Below are 18,331 nucleotides of genomic sequence, written 5' to 3'. Positions count from 1 at the left end.
ATCTCCAGAGGAGACTAGAACTGAAAAAATATTTTAACAAAATGCCAGAAACAAGTTACTAAAGGGAGAATAAACCAAACGCACTTGTGTTTCTAAGCACCTCAATAACGTTATCAATAAACCCAGATGCATCCTTTCCACAAAGGCAGCAGCCACAATTGACTCAAATGGATGACACTTCTGTAATGTGCCTATTTGACTCTCAAGCTGAAGCAGATAAAAATTCAAAGATTGGACTTCCTTGGTATTTGTATGTTAATATACACAGCTTTAGGGAAATTGTTGCGACTCAACCTGCAATTCATTCTCTGCAGTCAGTGACATTCAAGTATCTACCAGCAATTTTCATACTGCTCGCAGTACATCTTATAAGCTGTCATCAATCTGATGCATTATCTTTTTTTGCAAAAAATCTGTCATGAGCACCAGGCAGGCTTCCTCATGGTTCAGATAGGCGGAAGTGGAGCTGACTCATCCTCTTTATTTTCCCTTTCATCCTGATTTGTATTGTCTCCTTTTCAATTTAGTTTTCCCATGTTACACAAGGAGAAGGGGTCTGGCTACACAGATGTGAAATATATGTGTGTGTGCAAGGGACAGCGAGAGAATGAATGTGGTTTTAATCTCTACCTATTCCTCTTGCTAACAGTTCCTTTTGCTTCTTCTCCTCGGAGGTATTTTATTATTAAAAACAAATGAATTCTCCTTTTCTTTTGCTTTTGTGGAAAGAAAACAATAGGAACATGTGAGAAACCCAGCTAGGAGGAAATGTTCACGATCTGGAGTCCTTGGACCTGCTGAAGTCTTTTGCTGTGTTTCTACGGAAAGCAGGCAAGCAGCTACACCTCCCACTGAGCCGAAGGCTTCTCCAGCACCAGTCAGTTTCTACTAGGGCTAGTTTTGCCCAACCCACCACCCCATTTAATCGGAGAAGACATTTTGCTGCAAATCGAGACTGCCATCCGTGGGCCTGGGTCTGCCAGGGCAACAGAGGGGCCACGCTCTGGCTCTAATTGATTGACCTCATGGCCAAAACAGTTGGAAGATCTCTCCCTCGTGGGGACTCTCTGGTATCCACTCACGCAAGCTGGAGCTGCACCTCTCCCTGAGGCTCTGTAAGTACCTGAGCTATCCCTCATGCCTGCCTGCCTGTTTTTCATGAACTTATGCAACCTTAATTACCCTTGCAGACCTGTAACTCTCTGTCAGGCTTGACTGAAACAGGCCGACAGGTTCAGAAGTTACTGGGGTGGCACAAACATACATACATATGGGGTGATAAGAAACCTGGATGAGACTGAGTCTCATTTTGTAAGAAAACAACATGGATGATGATTGTAAGGGCAAAACAAGGGAGCGTCGTCACGGCTCCAAGCAGAGATCCCACACACTGAGTTATCCACAGTGAAGCAACCTGAGGATTTAGGTGTAGCCTCCTGGAAAAATCCATATTTGGATGTACACACGGATAGGCAAATGTCTAAAATACCACATTCACAAAGAAACCTCTAGCCCAGCTTCTTTCTTCAAGACAGCTGAAGGGCTGCAGCAGCCAGCACTGGAATGACACTGCCAATGCCTCAGGGCAGCTGATGCCAGACAGGGCCTCCCACAGCAGAATCAGAGGTTGCACCAAGCTCCCAAACTGCTTCACCAGTGAGTCTGGGGTCAGATCACAGAAACACGGAAAGAACAGAGCTGAGATGGACCTGAAAAAGCCTATCCCTTACTCCAGGCTGCACAAAGTTTTACTTAAGTCATTTTTCTGCAGATGTCCATCTGAGGTTCTCCAGGATCTCCTCAGACTATGGTTAAGTCGGGCTCAGGTCAGTGACAAACCATGTAGAGGAAAAGCTCTAACTCATGACTCCCTTTAATTCTTTAAGCCCTCTCTTCTCACCACCATTGTGATTATGTTTTCTTTTTAACAAGGCTTGGAAGAGTGACGAGAGACATACCACCTGAAGGCTCACTTTGGCATCAAGATGCCTTGCAGTCATGAAATTGTGGTGCAGTTTTCATAGTTGCAAGGTTGACCTGGACAGTAAGGAATGAGCACAGAAACCAGGACTCCTACTTCAAGCTAGCCCCATGATGCAAGAAGTCGAGAGATTCACGTACATTCAACAACAAACACAGCCCATACTCAGGTAACAACCTACTCTGCACTCAAAAATTATGATTAATATTATGCGTATTTCCTCATTAAGAGTTATAGGGTGAGAAGTTGTATTGGTGCATGCGATGGTTGCACATACAGAGCTACCAGACAGTGTCCCTGCCCTCCTCTCCCCCAATTGGCATGGCTCAGTGCATGGTGCAAGTCTTTTCGTGCACAAAGCGTGCAGCTACAACAGAAAAAAACAGGGCTAACAGCAGCGCATGGCCAGCCCAGGCTCTCCTCCTGATGGGCCTACAAGGCAACATGAAACACAACAGACCAACGAGCAAAAAAAAGTCCTCAGGTGGCCAAAGATTCATTACAACAGGCAGAATTATTCCCTTCATCATCTCTCCAGCCCCCACTTAATTGAGTAGCCTGGTAAATTGATGAATTACAGTTAAGTGATCTCGCTGTGATGCCTCTTGCTGATGAATGAAGAATACCCTGCCAGAGTCTCCTGATTTCAGGTGATGGATTTGAGCCCAGGCTGCAACACAATTCCTTCTGACTGACAGGCTCAGCTATTTTCACTCTTAATCTTGATATTATTTGACTGAATAAATCCAAGGTCGTAATTTCCTAGGTGGATACAGTTGTTCAAAATACCACCAGACCTCCAATTAAGATTTAACTACATCAAAAAAAAAAAAGGTGAAGAATATTCATGTAAGAGCTAAGAGCTCAGCTTTGTCACTGGGAAATACCTACACCCAAAACACCTCTTTGCTGGAGCATGAACAAGCAAGTTACATTTGTCATCTCACAGCCCAAAGCTCTTACATCCAGCCCTCAAGCCTCAGGGACACGGACCCCCGGGGACTAACATTTCTCATGTTCAGTCACAGTCCAGATTTTTTTCTTTTTTTCTGTCCGAAGTTTGAGAGGAGGCAGCTTGGCTGAATCGGAGTGATTTGAAGACGTGGGAAGCAGGGAAAGGATTAATTTGCATCATTTTCTTTCAGCACATATAAACACTCCATAATAGAGAGGTACCTTAAAACCCCCATGCTTGACCCTTACCAAACACTTTCACGTTACAACCTGATTTTTCCTTCCCATTTTCTTCTCCTTCAAAAGGCACAAATGGGAACAAAAAATTCTCCAACTTGGCTGCACAGAACTTTCACACAGATCTCTGTACAGCATCAGCTGGACTGAAAGATGTGTCATGAGTGAAATATTCCAGTGCTTTATTGTGCAAGCTCCCAATTATTAATGTCTAGCTCCATACTTCTGCTGTGAGATTTCTGATGTAGCTTAGGGTTGAACTAGTTTTCCCTCAAATCTACAGATGGGGAATCACAGAAATCTTTTTTATCCCGACTTCTGTAGTCTCCAGTGCAGAAAAACCCCAAGAAACAAACAAGCCCCTCCAAAGAGGAATCTGGCTGAAAATGATCCTTCTCTGCCTCCACCACAACAACAGTAGCGTAACTGTCTTTTAAACAACTCCACACTGTCCCTTGGGAACAATACAGCCAGCTCTTTGCAAAATTTCACTGTTGTATCTGGTTTTAGGGGATATAAACTGCACCACTGCAAGTCTCCTTCCCTCCCACTGAGGCCTCCCAGGCCGCATCCAGAAGTGGGACTGGAGCAGGAACAGGGAGGGCACAAATGGTCCCCTGAGATCAGGAGAAAGGAGACAGCTGCTGCAAAAGCCATCAGCTGCGTGTAGCTCTTGCAGAGAGAGCCAGAAGCTGTCCCCATCAAACAATAGAAGGAAACGCTGTCACTGAGCTGGCTGTGGTCTGTGCCTTCAAAAGCTGGAGCTGGGTATGGGAAAGTCTTGCAAGGGAGAAGCAGAAAACTTCTGGGGATAAAGGGTTTCACTTCCACGTATAATTTGGTGAAAATTTTAAGTCTGGAAATAAGCGGATTTTGGAGGCAAATGCATGGTTGGAAGGTCAAATGAAGCTAATCCCCCTTCCTCCCCAAGAATAAGATACATTGAAAAAAACTGTAGAGGAAGCAACTGGTACCCAGATGAGTGGCACACGCTGCTCTTACTGGTCTAACAGGGGTTAACACCAACAGCCTGTGCTCTAGAACACAGTAATACATGTGTGCATATAGATGGGCTGGATCACTTTTTCTGCAAACAGAAAAAAAAAAAAAAAAACCAAAACCAAAAACGAACATCTTTTGGCTCCAGGATGTAGGATTTAAAAAAAATTATCTACACGTGCTATTGCAAGAGTTGCAATAAAATAAGCACTGCTGGTGCCAGTGAGTTATAGGTGCTCACAACAGGCAGGATAATGGGATTTCACCATGGTTTCTTTCCTCAGAGGTAACTGCACTCTTATCAGGAGATGCAGGATATGAGGCTCTGACACTTCTCTGCTCTGATTCATACACTGGAATAAAGCAGACATTTGATGGCATCTGCATTGCTGACTCAATCATGTATCTTTGGTGCTGATCTTGTTGGTGCCGGGAAAAAACATTTGCGGGGGGAGAGTGCTCTTCTTGCCTGCACGCAGCAGGCAACGCAGCCACGGCCTTTGCTTCAGGGACTCACCAGTGAGAGCAGGTAAATAAATGAAATAAATGCATTCCTGCCTCCATCCCACATCCACCAAAGCAAGGTTTTCAGCTGGTTTTCTCCACCCAAACTTGGCAAAGCAACTTAAAAAAAAAAAAAAAGAAATCCCAACTGCTCCGCTTTTGGAATATATTTGAAATGAAAAGAAAGTAAACCTTGCCCGTCTTCTCCCTGCACTTTATTCCCAGCCAGCCTCAGAAAAAGATGGAAGACAAACATTTTCTTGTTGAGGCTCATTCTACCTCCAAGTGGTTGTTTCCAATGTCTGGATTTATTTTATTCTTTTTTTACGTTAAAGCTCTGGCACGTCTTATTTTCTTCCTTTTGGGGAATAAACAAGAAGAGCAGCAGCCCAGCAGGTAATGAAACAGATTCTCTGACTCTAAAAGTACAGAGTTGAGACCAAGGAGGTGACAAAGCAGATAAATTAACACTTTAGAGGATGCTAATCACACGTGGGAGTGGTGCTTTCCATCGGGAGGGCAGTTTTTGTCTCATCTCATGCTCTGGCAGCCCTCAGTGAACGTTCACAGCCCCACATGCCAGACCCACGCATGGGACTGCTGCTCGCATTCCCCTCCTGCCATGCCTTCACCACCCACAGCTGCGATGGATATAGCTCTTCAACCTCCTCCCTGCAGCCCTGTCGCAGAGTGAGAGGGACTGTGGCACTTTCTGCATTTAAAAGTGGGCAATTTAGCAAGAAAAAAAATCCGCAGCTGGATTTGTGGGTCTTCATCACCATGGCATGACCCAGGTTGGGTTATCTTGTGTTGGACAAAGACGATACTGGAGAGGACTGGCTATGCCTTGTGTCCCTCTTGGTTATTCATCGAGGGTGCAAACAGGACCACAGTGTGGGTCAGACTAAAAGTCCCCTCCTCTGCTGTCCTGTCTCTGGTGGAGACACTGTGCAAGAGCGAGGGCTTTCTCCTTGCACATCCTCCCAACCTGGCTTGCTTGAGCCCACGCAGCTGTCATTCATGATGTCCCTGCTGGCTCTGGGGACTGCTGGGATGAGCCAGGAGAAGAGCATCCCCACGGGCTGGTGAGGCAGCCAAGGCCATGCCAAATCCCAACTCCCACCCTCCAGCCCCACCAAAACCAAGGCCTGAAGGAGCCGGAGGATTTACAGCAAACAAGAACAGGCCTGGGGTTGATGGCCTCAACGCCCAGCGCCAGGGCTAAGCCTCCTTTCCAGGGAAGTCGTGTCTCATCAAGCGCAAGCCTTGACTGAACCCTCTCCCAGGCCGAGGCATGCTGAAACGCTCTTCCCGGTGCAGCCTGGCCGGTGACTAATCCAGCATGAGCTCATCTCTTCCCTCTATGGCAGCATTTCTGCCAGCACCCGCGCATCTTGCACACAGCCCATTGGCTTCCCTTCCCTCTGAGACCCCACCGCTCTGCCAAACGCAGTCAGAATTCATTCAAAGAGTCATCGGGGATGGACAACAAACAACACCTCGTTAAGCCTCCTGGTTTTTGGGAGCCACCTCCAACTAGAGCCGCCGCCGTCATCCCCGGGTGTGCACCAAGCAGCAAACCCTCCCACACCTGCTAATGATGCCCGTTGCATTCACCTTCGGAGCTCGACACTTGCTGAATCTTCCCTGTTCCAGTTCGTCTCTACTGTTTTATTAATCACGCCCAGAAATGCAGGGGAGGGTGGCTTTTCTAGGAGGGTGGCAGTATACGGTCATTAAATAAAATATAAACACCTCATCTATACTTAACATCAGGTTTGATCTTCACTGTTTTCACTCCTCTTTTCCAAGGCGATTTGTGATGTCTTTGGTTGCTTTTTGGGAAGGGAGAATGTAGGGGAGGGCTGACTTAATGCTTAATCTCATTTTTGATCTATTATTAAATGCCTGCTTTCTTTTTTTTTTTTTTTTTTTTTTTTTTTTTACCCTTTCTCTAGGAAGCCAGAAGCCCCAGCAGAAATTACAGCCAAAAAGGTGAACTGTGAAATGAAAGCTGGGAGAGAAAGAATTGCTTGGGCTTTTTTTATTTCAGAGTTTTCTCATTTTCAACTATAAGAAATCTCTACAGTGCCAGCCAAGTAAAAGAAAATATGCTGAAAGTGATGGAAATGCAAAGCATTGGCCCTGATCCCACCGCTGACATACGTGGCCAAACCCTTTGATTGAGGCTGGCATGTGCATCCCCACGGGATTCCTCCACAGACCCACATTTCAAATACAAACGCATTGACATTTCCTCCCCCTTTTACCAGTGTTAATAATTCTCTAGCAAATACCCAGGCTCAGGGAACGGTATTTGTGTGCCACGAAGCCAGGCACTTCGATTTGCAAACTGATGCCAGAGCCAGGACTTAGTCAAAGCCTGGGACAGGACTGCAGATCAGGAGGCCAGCAGCGCTCCAGGCATCCAGGAACATCTCTTTTTTTACCATTTTTTATACAGCATCTTTAATAGGTTTGACAGGACTGTAGCAAAACGCGATCCCTGCAAAGAGCTTGTGCAAACCCACGCAGTTGGGCAGAGAGTGCTGCAAAGGCTCACCAGCATTTAGTGCCCGCCACCGTCGCTTTAGGATGCTTTTGAATAGCTTTCTGAATATTTCAATACTTCATCCTCACCCCTTGCAAAATAACAGTGTTTATGTCTGCCCTGCAACCCCATGCGTGACCTCCCCTGCCTCACCTCGCGGGGACAGATTTGGTTTCCAGCTAGCAAAGCCAGTCCAAGAAGCAAAGTGATTCCCAGGTGGCTTCTTTGCTCTCTGCAGGCACTTCACCAGGGTCAGTGCTGGCAGATGGCTTAAAGTTGATCCAGAGGAACCTCACTGAAGGAATTCCCACCATGAGGCAGGAGAACAAGTCCAACGCTCTCTGTAACGTGCTCTGAAGGTGAATCAGTTTGTTCCCAAGGCCACACTGCAGGTGGGTCAGGATTGACGGGGGCCCTGAAAAACCCTGCACCCATCTTGTACCTTTTCATCACCCTTTTGCCTCCTTTCAGACCCTTGACATCACTGGAAACAATTTCTCCTTCTGCTGTATCTGCACAAATAAGGAGTTTGTCCTCATTTGGCATCAGGACACGCTCCCACCTCCCAGCCAGCTCGGACCAAAAGAGAGCATGGCTTTGCTGCCAGCTCCCGCCGAGAGCTGGATGCACACCTCGCCAGGCTGGCCGTTCGGCTGGCGAGCGAGCGATCCCCGTGTGAAACCAGGGCGTCCAAATCGGGGCTCCCAGCTCCCCAGTGAGCCCCTCCACTCCCACCTCAGGGCTGCTGCAGGCCCCGACCTCCAGCCAAGACTCCCACAGAGATCATTTCTCAGCAGCCCCAGGGAAGGGCAAAAGCTCCTTAGCATTTCCTATTAATTTAATGAATTAATTTAAGCATTTCCTATTCATTTCCTATTATAAACGTTGCCTTATTAATTAGTAAGACGAGAGCCATACCCTAACCCTCAGGAACACAACCCAGCAAGAGTCTCAGATACCAACACTATTTTGAAGGGGAAAAATCAGGTATTTTTAAGCAGTTTTTTTAAGGAATGTCCCACACAAGCAGCTGAAGATTCTGAGGCAGAACTGGGCATGTTCAGACCCATTTTGGAGGAAAAAGCATCCCCAGGCCATCTTCCATGGCAAACCCTGTTTTTTTCCAGAGGAATACGGAAAGGGCAGGGAGGTGGCATGCAGCCCAGAGAGCAGCTGGGCAAGATGCCACCACCTCCTTCTGCCCCAGTCATAACTGGACATCCCAGTACCTCCTCTCCGGGAAAAGCCAGCGGGTGTTTGGAAAGAAATCACAGAAATGGCACATCCAGAAAGAGCTACCCCTGGGTAGGGAACAGTCAGCAGCTGTGTCCACCCCGTGTGACAGCCACCAGTGCCCACCTCTCCTCTCCCATCCAAAAGGCCACCGGGACCCTGTCCTGGCCCTGCTACGAGGTAACACACATCATAAAACCTTCTGTTTGATCATTTCCAGCCAGCAGCTCCTGGGACCCACCAGGGAATGATTACAGATGTAATAAATACTGACATGGGACTGGAAACCCTTTTCTCCTTCCCAAGGGAGACCAGAGAGATAGAAGAGATGAAGGAAGCAACCATGAACCTTCGATTCCAACCCACCCAACAACCACAAAATCCTTTTTGGGATCCCCAGTGATCAAATCCCAGCTGCCACAAAAATTGATGTTGGTGACACAGGAGCAAAGGTTCCCTCACCTTCAGATTCTGGCTGGATACGATCGGTTCAAGTTTCTGGGCAGGACTAAAGTTCCCACAGTTGTATTTCTCCTAAAAAAACCCAGACCTGGATGTCACCGTGACATGAGGGACATATGTGCCACCTCCTTTTTCCATCTTCAGCCTAAATCCCCTCCTGCCTCCCCTTAAACTCAGCAAAAAGGAGCCAAAGCAAAGCAACTGTCTACATTTGGCTTTATCTGCTATGAAATGTCAAACTTTTTGACAGGGATGATTACATTTCCATCCTCCCTCCCCGCAAAGCATGAAGACTGCTATAAAGAAGTCAAAAACACATCAGAGAAAAGAAAGAATCACCTACACCAGCCTCAAATGCTGGGAAAGCAGGGCTGAAGCCAGAGGTCCCTCTTGGAAAACAAAGGGTCCTGCTGGGAAAAAACCCACCTGGGTTTCTCCATTCCCTCGTGTCACCTCTGATTTTGCTTCCCATGCATTCATTTATATGGAAATGCAAGCGCACACACAGTAAAAAAAAAACCCTCTGCGTGCTGGAAATATTATGACTAATGGATGGGAACCTGCGCAGTGTGTAAAAATCTTCCCCCTCTCCCGATGTAACAGCATTTTGCATGCACTTTAGACGTTGGCACCTACGTTTCATCTGCTTTCTCATAAGATGATGGAATACATTTAACAAATTACAATGATTTTAAGTCTCAGCCGTAGATTCTGCGCTGGCATCGTTGCAGCAAAGATGCCACAGGCTCCCCCTGGCCCACTGCTATGGGGTGGGTGGGCTCCTGTCCCATCCGATTGATTTTGGAACAGCACATCAGGGCACGACACATCATTTAATTTTGATCTTTCTCTTTTTTTTTCCCCACTAATACCCTGCTTTCCCCAGCATCCCTGGTCTTTGCCATCCGCCCGGATGGCCCGGGACTGCATCTCCTCGTGCGTCCCACGCCGGGACCCTGCCACTTCACAGTGCCCACCCCGCATCGCTGGGACCACACAGGTTCTTCCAGCAAGGAGAAAGCTCTTGCTTGACATTTCCGTGCAGGCAATTGGGAACATTTACAGCCCCATGTAAGTGATGTGCACCGGCGCCTCCAGCCCCGAAGCCCCCTCGGTCCCTGCGTTGGAGGCACATTCCCGCACTCACTGGTACGCATCTGGGCTCCAGCTCCCAAACCCGCCCAGGTCTGCAGCAGTGGGGATGGGGAAAGAAATACCTCAGGGCTTTTGTTTTTCCTAACACCTCTTCCAAGGACAAAAATAACACTGGCTTCCCTTGTTCACGGCATCCTTTACCTCCAGAGCCGAGCAGCACAAGCCACGAAGCCGGCACACATCCCTCGGCAGAGCGCACAGCTCCGAGCGACGCGCAGCCGCTGCCAGCTCAGCCGTGCTCACACTTTCCACGTCTGCAGCATCTCTCAGCCTGGTCCTGAGCTGCTTCGTGGGGATGGGGCTGGAGAAGAAACCCTGCAAAACCCCTCCCTGCAGCAACCGAGAGGAGAAACACCCAAAGGAAGAGCACGCGGGAGGCAGAGGACAGAGCAGGCTCCGTAGGGAGAAAGGTTTGCAGAAAGGAGCAGAAGTTTTTTTGCTCGGCCGCTGAGACGCGTTTGAAGGTGAAGGTTGGACGTGGAAATATTTACAGCTGTAGGGAGCCCAGACTGCCCAAAGCAGAGTGAAAAACAAAGAAACCCAACCCCAGCATGATGAAATACAAGTTTATTTTTTTTAGCCTCTGTCCAACTTCCCTCCCTGGCACAGAAAAATTTCTTTAATCCTGCTCTGGTTGGAGGCTTTTGTGCAAGACTGAGGTTTTCAACCAACTGACCGACCCCAAACACAATTTGAGGGCGCTGGTGAGTCCCCAGCACCTCCAGATCTACTGCATGAAGGGGGAACAGAGCAAGGAAGCGAACCCGGGGTGTCCTGACTTCTCCAAGCCCTTCAGCTCTCCCGGGTCACATCCCAGGACGAGGAGCTAACGCAGCGCTGGAGAGGTACCACTAAACCAGCATCGATGGGCACGCCGGGGCTCCCGAGATCCCTCTCTGCGGGGAAGCCAAAGCCATTCCTTCACTTTGGAGGGGCCACTCACCTCCTTTCCAGCCATCCCAGGCTCTCCCTCCCGGCTGGGGGTTTCTTCTTGCGGCTCAAGAGCCTTTTCAAAGCGGCCAATTTGCCTTGTGTCCCCCATGGCCCAAACTGCCAAACTCAAAAGCAACTTTCAGCGGGGGTAGAGGAGCCCTCGCCCCACTATTTAAACAGCTGCTTTCACATGCAACCTGATTTATGCTGCAGCATCCCCAAGGAGCCGGAGATGAGCCAGTGCCACCCCAGAGCCACGGGGACAAGTTTCCCCTAACTCTGGGGATCGGGGTGACCCCCCCCCAAAAAGGAAGCAGCCGCCAGCCCAGCCAGGGCTCACCCCACTGCCGATTCTGTCTCCCCGCAAGCACCAAAAAATCCTCCCTGCTCCGGGAAAACACCCAGCCCGGGATGGGGAAGGGAAAAGGGGGTGACGGGTCCTAGCAAGAGGGGACCCATCCTGGGAGGGGATGGTGCAGCTGCTCCCCGGCAGAGCCCGGGCCCCCCCTCCTGTGCTGGGAGAAGGGATTATAAAGTAAAAGAATTTAAATAAATAAATGGAAAAGAAAAGAAAATAAAGAAAAAAATACTATAATTAGAAAAATTTAAGTAATTAAAAGCGAAAAAATAAATTATATAAAATAAAATAAAATAAAATAAAATAAAATAAAATAAAATAAAATAAAATAAAATAAAATAAAATAAAATAAAATGCCCTCCCCAAGTAGCCGAGCTCGCTCTGAGGGCCGGGGGGAGCAGCGCTTACCTGGCGGCGGGGGCTGCGCGGTGCTCCGCGGTGCTCCGCGCTCGCCCTGCGGCCGCAGCCCGGCGTGCGGAGCGGCGCGGAGCCCCCCGGCCCGGCTCGCTGCATTGTGGGAAGAGGGACCCAAAAATGGGGGCGCGGTGCCCTCTGGTGGCAGGTCCTCAGTAGGGTCCCCTCGAGTGGGAAGGGGCGGGGGGGGTCCCTGGGACCCGGGGGGGTGGTTTGGGGTCGTCAGGGCATCTATATATCTAGGTAGTTATGTACATTAACCTTTATGAACCCCCAATAACCTCCATCTGGGTCTGACCCCCCCGATGGGCTCTGACCCCCTGCGAGGAGTTAGGGGGGGGCTTCTCATGGGCAAACAAAAGTGGGGTGCCAGCTAGCCGTGGGGGCTCACAAGAAACTGCTACTTCCCTCTGCCATGCCAATGACAGCACCCCAGATCTCTGCCTCTTCCCACACAGCCCCCCAAATGTTCCCATTCCCAGGCAGCACCCCAAAACCACCCCAAAACAGGTGCCTTAAAACACAGCTGAGAAAATGAGCCATGTGGAACGCACCGGGTTTGGGGAGGAAGGGGCAGATGTTGGGGCACATCGGCTTTTGGGGTTCAGAGTATTCCCCCTGTGGCGGGAGCTTACGGATCAGACAGACGCGCAGCGTACCGTACAGGTGTAGCAATGTACGGATTTACTGTACGTACCCCACGGGGGCTGCAGGAGGGACGTGGGGCCAGGGTGGAGCTGGCGGTCTCTGGGTCGCAGCCGCAGCCCCAGCCCCGACTCTTTCTGCCCCACATTTCCCCACAGCATCTCCTCTTCGCTCTGCCCAGCCTGCTCGGATGGGTAATTAATGCAGCTCGGGCGGGTAATTAATGCAGCTCTGTGGAAGGACTGACTAAATATTAACACGACTTGGTGGTTGGCAGGTGATGTCACCTCCCTGGGTCACTGTAGGAGGAGCTCTGCCCTGCTGAGCCCAGCAGTGGGACCCTGCTCCAAGGCCAACCAAGAATTCAGGAAAACCCTGAAGAAAAGGGATCCCAAAGGGGTGACAACCACGGCAGAGAGGGACCCTACACCCAGCCAGGGTGGGACCGCCCCCGAAATGGGGTTAAATCCCAAATACCCCTCTGCAAGGGGGTCAGCAGGAGACCCCACATGCTTTGATCCACACTTCCAGTATGCAGCAGGCTCCTCTAATATAATTCTTATTTTTTTCTGGCAGCAGAAGCAACTGCAGGTCATGGACGAGACCTAGAGAAGAGCCCCCAGCAATGCCGAAGGAGAATCACTGGAGGAATAAGTGAAAAACCTGAGGCACGAGCAAGCAGGAGTGCACACAGCTTGAGCTCCAGCTTGGTGTCTCTTCTTCACCAGGGCAAGAGCGGCTGCGGGCAGCCTCGCAGGTAGGACTGGGCTTTCCAAAGCCACCCTGCAGCTGCTGCAGAGCTGAAGGGACATTTCACATCCCACCAGTAGCTCCCTCTGACTCAAAAAGCCTCTTTTTTTAACCAAATTCCCCATCCCATCAACTCTGTTACCGTGATGCCTTTCCACACGCTCCCGTTGCTTCCCTGGAGCAGGGATTTGACTCTGGGGAGATTGGGGTCCCCTTCCCAAGCAGCACTTGGCCAAATTCTGAGCGGGGGGGAGCTGCAGAAATTTCTCAAATCCAAAGCAATCCCCTGTTTTTTCACTCTGACATGGTGTGTTTGCCGTCTCATGTCTGGAGTAGTGATGGCTCTTTCATAGAAACACTTAAATAAAGTAAAACATTGGGGATGTCCCCTGGGGCAGACCAAGGACCAGGGCGGGGGGTCCCTTTGGGGAAATTTTGCCTGTAACTGATTTTTCTGTCACTGTTTTCTCCAGCTCCAGGTGGCGGCTTGGACCGGGATTAATCCCCCCCCACGTCTTCAAAGGGGCCGGTTACTGCCTGGACCTCCTGGTGCGGCGTGGGGAGGGGATTTGCGGCCATTACAAAGGCTCGAAACATCCCTCCAAGCTACAGAGCACCCAGGTCTGGACAGACGGACAGGGCAGAGCGAAGCCGTGGAGCCCACCAAGGAACATCTCCCTCTCCGTCGCCTGCCGCCGGGGAGGATCCCGGGGTACCCGGCGGGGGTGAGTTTAATCTTTTCCATTCAAATTTAATCAGCTCATCAGCGACGAGCACTGACAGCACGGCTGGCTAAAAGGTTTACGACTATTATTCCCAGAGGATTAGCCTCTTAGATCCGAGTGGAGGGAGGCGGCTGAGTCTCAAGCCTCGCTGGGGGCGTGCATCCTGCCGAAAAAAAAAGTCTCCCCCCGCCGTTATTCGGCAGCACGCAAGCGCTGCGCTCTGTTTATTTCCACAGCCTGGGGGGGGGGGGGGGGCACCTCCTTCTTTCCAGCCATATATATATCCAACAAATCCCTCCACCAGCCTTAGGGGCACGGTGATCCCACGTGGAACCTATAGGATGGGGGTGTGGGGTGCCCTCCCAACAGCCTCGATGACACCGCACGGGGTGCTTGGCCATGCTCTTGTGTTGGCACGTGTGCTCTTAGGTGTGGGCATGCTTGGAGGGGACTAAAATAGCAAAGCCTGACCCTAAAAATGCTCAGGGGCACCAGGGGTCCTGTCCAAAAAGCTTCTTGTCTCTCGTTTGATGTCCTGAAACAATCTCTGGGAAACGTGGGCACCGGGGGAGCTGGGTCGTGGTGGTGGGTTGAAATCCCCCGTGGTAAGAAATTTGGGGGAGTTGAAAGTGGGAACATGGCTCTGCTCCCTCCTGCTGGGTGCTCACCTCGCAGCAGCTCAACTGCACCCAGAGGCACCCGCAGGTGCCTGGGGGGGTCAAGAAGAGACACCCCCACACACCCCCACCCCCCCTCCCGGGGTGTCTCTGGTCCCTGGTGTTTCGGGGAGAAACTCACCGCTGTAGCTCGTCTGCCGGGGGGGGGGGGTTCAGGATGCCTTAAACATCGCTCTATACGTGCAACAAAACAATTGCTCCCCCCCCCCAACCCCTCCTATGGGCCACGCAAATACCACATGACAGCTAAACAATCCCAAACACCCCCGTGAGGTTTCCGCCGGGTCCTTCCCGGGGCGCAGGGAGGGGCGGGGGGACACGGGAATCCCCTCGCAGGGTCAGAGATGGGATGTTCCCATGTTCCCCCCGCCCCGACATCCACCAGCAGAGAGAGAGAGAAGAGCACAGCCAGCACAAAACTCTCTTCTTCAGCTGGAGAAAGCCCCGAGTTTGGTGTGATTTCCACATATTTCGCGTTTCTCTTGGCTTTCCTGGTGTCCCACAGGCATCTGCCGGATCCCAACTGCCGCGATCCCTCCCGCGGGGACGCAGCCGCCGCCCCCCCCGCTGCTGCCGTGCCCTCGGCCGCGTCTCCCACCCCCGGGGTGTTTTGGTCCCCAGTGCCACCACCCTGCTGTGACGACTGACCCATCTGTGTCACCCCCTGGGTCCCAGCCAAGGCCACTTGGGCCACCGGGGCCACTTGTCCCCGCAGGCGGGATCCCAGGGCTGGCGCGGCGCACGAGGTGGCACTATTGCATTAAAAATCCCAGCTGGGGCTGCTGCTCTTTGGGACGGTTCCCCGCAGCCCCCCCCCGGTCCCGGGGGGGTTCCCCGTGGGCCCCCCCAACCCCAGCGGCGATGCCGGGCCTGGTGCTCAGCCTCGCCGCCATGAGGCCGCGCGTTTCCCCGGGGTTTTTTTCCTTTTTCAGGGTGGCAAAGCGGGGGTTTGGGTTGAGAAGCCACGGTGGGTCCTCAGCAAAGCACCGGCCACCCGCGTGTGGGACAGCGCCCGCGCTCGGGACTGATACCGCGGCTTCTCCCATAGCGTCCGCCCGTACCGCCGGGGTTTGGGCCCACACGGTGTTTACACCGCTCCTCGGCTCCGCTCCAGCAGGAGAGGGCTCAAGCTGCCTCAGGGTCTCACTGGCCCCGCCGGGAGCAGCTACACCCAGGAGTATCTCTCTGCCCCTGGGAGTATCCCTCCCTCCCTCCCCGTGAGCTTCCCTCCCCACGAGCTTCTCTCCCTCCCCATGAGCATCTCTCCCTCCTTCCCTCCCTCCCCACAGTGAAGCCTCCTCCCTGTGCCCAGCTTGCTCCAGAAGCACTTTACAAGGTCCCCAATTCCCCGCTGTCCCAGAAGGGGGGAAAAGCTTTTAAGGATGGATTTTCCTTGGGGAAGCGGGGCACAGAGCGGGGGCAGCTGTTGTACTGCTCACCCTGGGAGCAGCGGGGACGAGGACAAGGCCTCCCCTGAGCCCAGGCTCAGCCCTGTGTTGGTCACACAGGCTGCACAGAGTGCAGCTCTCTCCCTGCTCCCGTAGGTCCCTGATCTGACTGATTTGATGACTGCAAAACCCCAGAGGGGCTGTGGCGGGGGCACCGTTGGGAATTTGATTTAATGCTGCTCGAGGTGGGGAGCAGCGATGCCCCGTGACGGCCGCCGATGCCACAGGGCTCCCCCCTCCTGGGCTTTCAGCAAAAATACAAAAGTTTTGATCCTGCCAGTCACGGCTTTTCCAGCAGCAAGCTGCTCTGTGGTTTCTCTCCCCAGTTTATCCCAATGCCCCTAATCCCACAGCCTGCAGCCCCTCCCATCCTTGCTGCGTGTCCCCGGGGTGTGGGATGGGGGGCCCCCTGTACCCCATTGCCACCCTGGGGACCCAGGTTGCCGCGGCACTTCCCGCCGCCGCTGCTGCACAAAGCTGGATCAAAATCCCTCCCCGGCAGCTGGAGGGAGAAAAGCCCCCACAGACATGCCGGGAGAGTCCCTCGCACTGAGTGACGTGGGGGGTCGGGGGTTTTGGGGGGGCTGGGGGTGACCCAGCACCTGTGGACGGCAGCAAAAACTCATCACCTCCTGGTTCCACTGCTGCTAATTTCTCGGGACTCCAGAGGCGGCCGGGGCGAGGCCGTCACTCCAATTACTGCTGTTGCCCTTCACCCTGCTCGTGGACTAAGGAGGTTTGGCAGGATTGGGGGGTTTAGCTCACAGTTAAAGGCACCCAAAGACCAGCGTTAACCCTTCACCTGCCGAGCTGTGCCCAAGCAGCACTGGGAGCTCACGTTTCAATGGGCTGCTGCCAAGTTTGGGTCCCCCAAGGGAGCTCCAGGAGCTTTTCTGGACACCCAGGTGCTTTAAAACTGCATTTGGGGAGAAACTATTCAAATGGAAAAAAAGATTTGAAGTATAAAGATGGCTTCTTGGGTTTGATGGGGTCCAAATAGTTGGTGAGTCCCAGATTTTACTGCTTTCCACGAGCTGGCACGTCACCAGCCCCACTCCCTCCGTGCATCGGTGCCACCGTCCCCAGGAGCCTGGCAGTCAGTTTCTCCCCTATAAATTAAAATTTAGGATCACGTTGAGCTTCTGTCTGCTCCCACTTTCTGCAGCCAGGCAGATGTTTCGTGTCTTTTGGCAGGGGCTGAGCCTTATCTGACGGCAGCGTTTCCACAGAGGAGATCAGAGGGCTTTGAAGGCGGCGCGGGAGCTCGGCGGAGGTATGTCGGGGCTCGTCACTTCTGACAGATTCCAGGTGGGATTTGTAGCTGGATTATGTTGCAATTCGGGGCCTTAAGGGATTTTTTCAGCACGTTCTCCCAAAAGCGGGAACCCTCCGCACCAGTGCTGGGCCAACAAACACAAGCAGCAGCGGAGGAGTTGTCTAAGCCAAACAAGATAGATTTAAAAGAAAGAAAACAAAGGATGTTTTGTCGATCCCAAGACAAAACAGTAAGAAATAAAGTCAATATCTGAGGTTTTGAGAGCCAAAAATGTATCTGAATCCCCTTGGTTTTGGCAAGGCTGCAAAGCCGTGAGCAGGCTGACAGGCCCCTCACCCTCCTCGTCCGTGTGTTGCTCGTGTAGAGTGATGTGAAATTAAAAAAATATATCAGCTACTTTCTCCCCTGGACCTGCAGCCCCGGCCCTGGGAGCTGGCAGCTGAGGAGGGCGAAACCATCAGCATTTCGCTGATTAAACCAACGTAACCCCCTAAGGCCAACACGGTAACCAAACCCCAAACCCTAAAAAAATCAGAAATCAGGGAGAGAGGTGATCGGGGCGGGGGGGGGAGTGTGGAAAAATAAGACATCAACCAATCCTGAGAGCTAGAAATGTGGAATTAAAGCACCCAAACACAACCTCTGTGCCCTGCACAGATGTGGCGGCCAAGCTCTGGGGATGCAAGTTCCTGCTGGGTGCTGCCTTTGGTCTCTGGGCCATTATTGTCTGTGTTGGATATATGGATATATTAGCATGTAGGTCTGTGCAATGTGATTATTTTTCAGCCATATTTATTATATATTTTTGAATTATCTTTTTATTAGTTTTATATATATATTTACATGTTAGATTCTATTTAAAATATTCTAAATGTTATAAGTTGTATGAAAATGTTATTTTATCCCTGGAGGGGTTGAAGAGTCGGGCTGAGCCAGCGCTGAGGGATCTGGGGGAGTTGGGAACGGTCAGGGGGAGGGTCATGGTTGGGCTGGAGGAGCTCCAAGGCCTTTTCCAACTGAGATGATTCT

General features: G+C 51.5%; 1 protein-coding gene across 1 annotated transcript in view; it reads right to left on the bottom strand.

Annotated features, from left to right (window-relative positions):
* EXTL3 (exostosin like glycosyltransferase 3) overlaps positions 1-11,818 on the bottom strand; it is a 157,447-nt gene extending 145,629 nt beyond the window's left edge. The window contains exon 1 of the mRNA XM_074895439.1: positions 11,776-11,818. The gene's annotated coding sequence lies outside the window, so the exon portion shown is untranslated. The remainder of the gene's footprint in view (positions 1-11,775) is intronic.
* Positions 11,819-18,331: the final 6,513 nt, after the last annotated feature.

The sequence above is a fragment of the Athene noctua genome, chromosome 1, assembly GCF_965140245.1.
Source record: "Athene noctua chromosome 1, bAthNoc1.hap1.1, whole genome shotgun sequence".
In the NCBI taxonomy this organism is placed as follows: Eukaryota; Metazoa; Chordata; class Aves; order Strigiformes; family Strigidae; genus Athene; species Athene noctua.
This window is presented reverse-complemented; position numbering and strand designations above follow the sequence as displayed.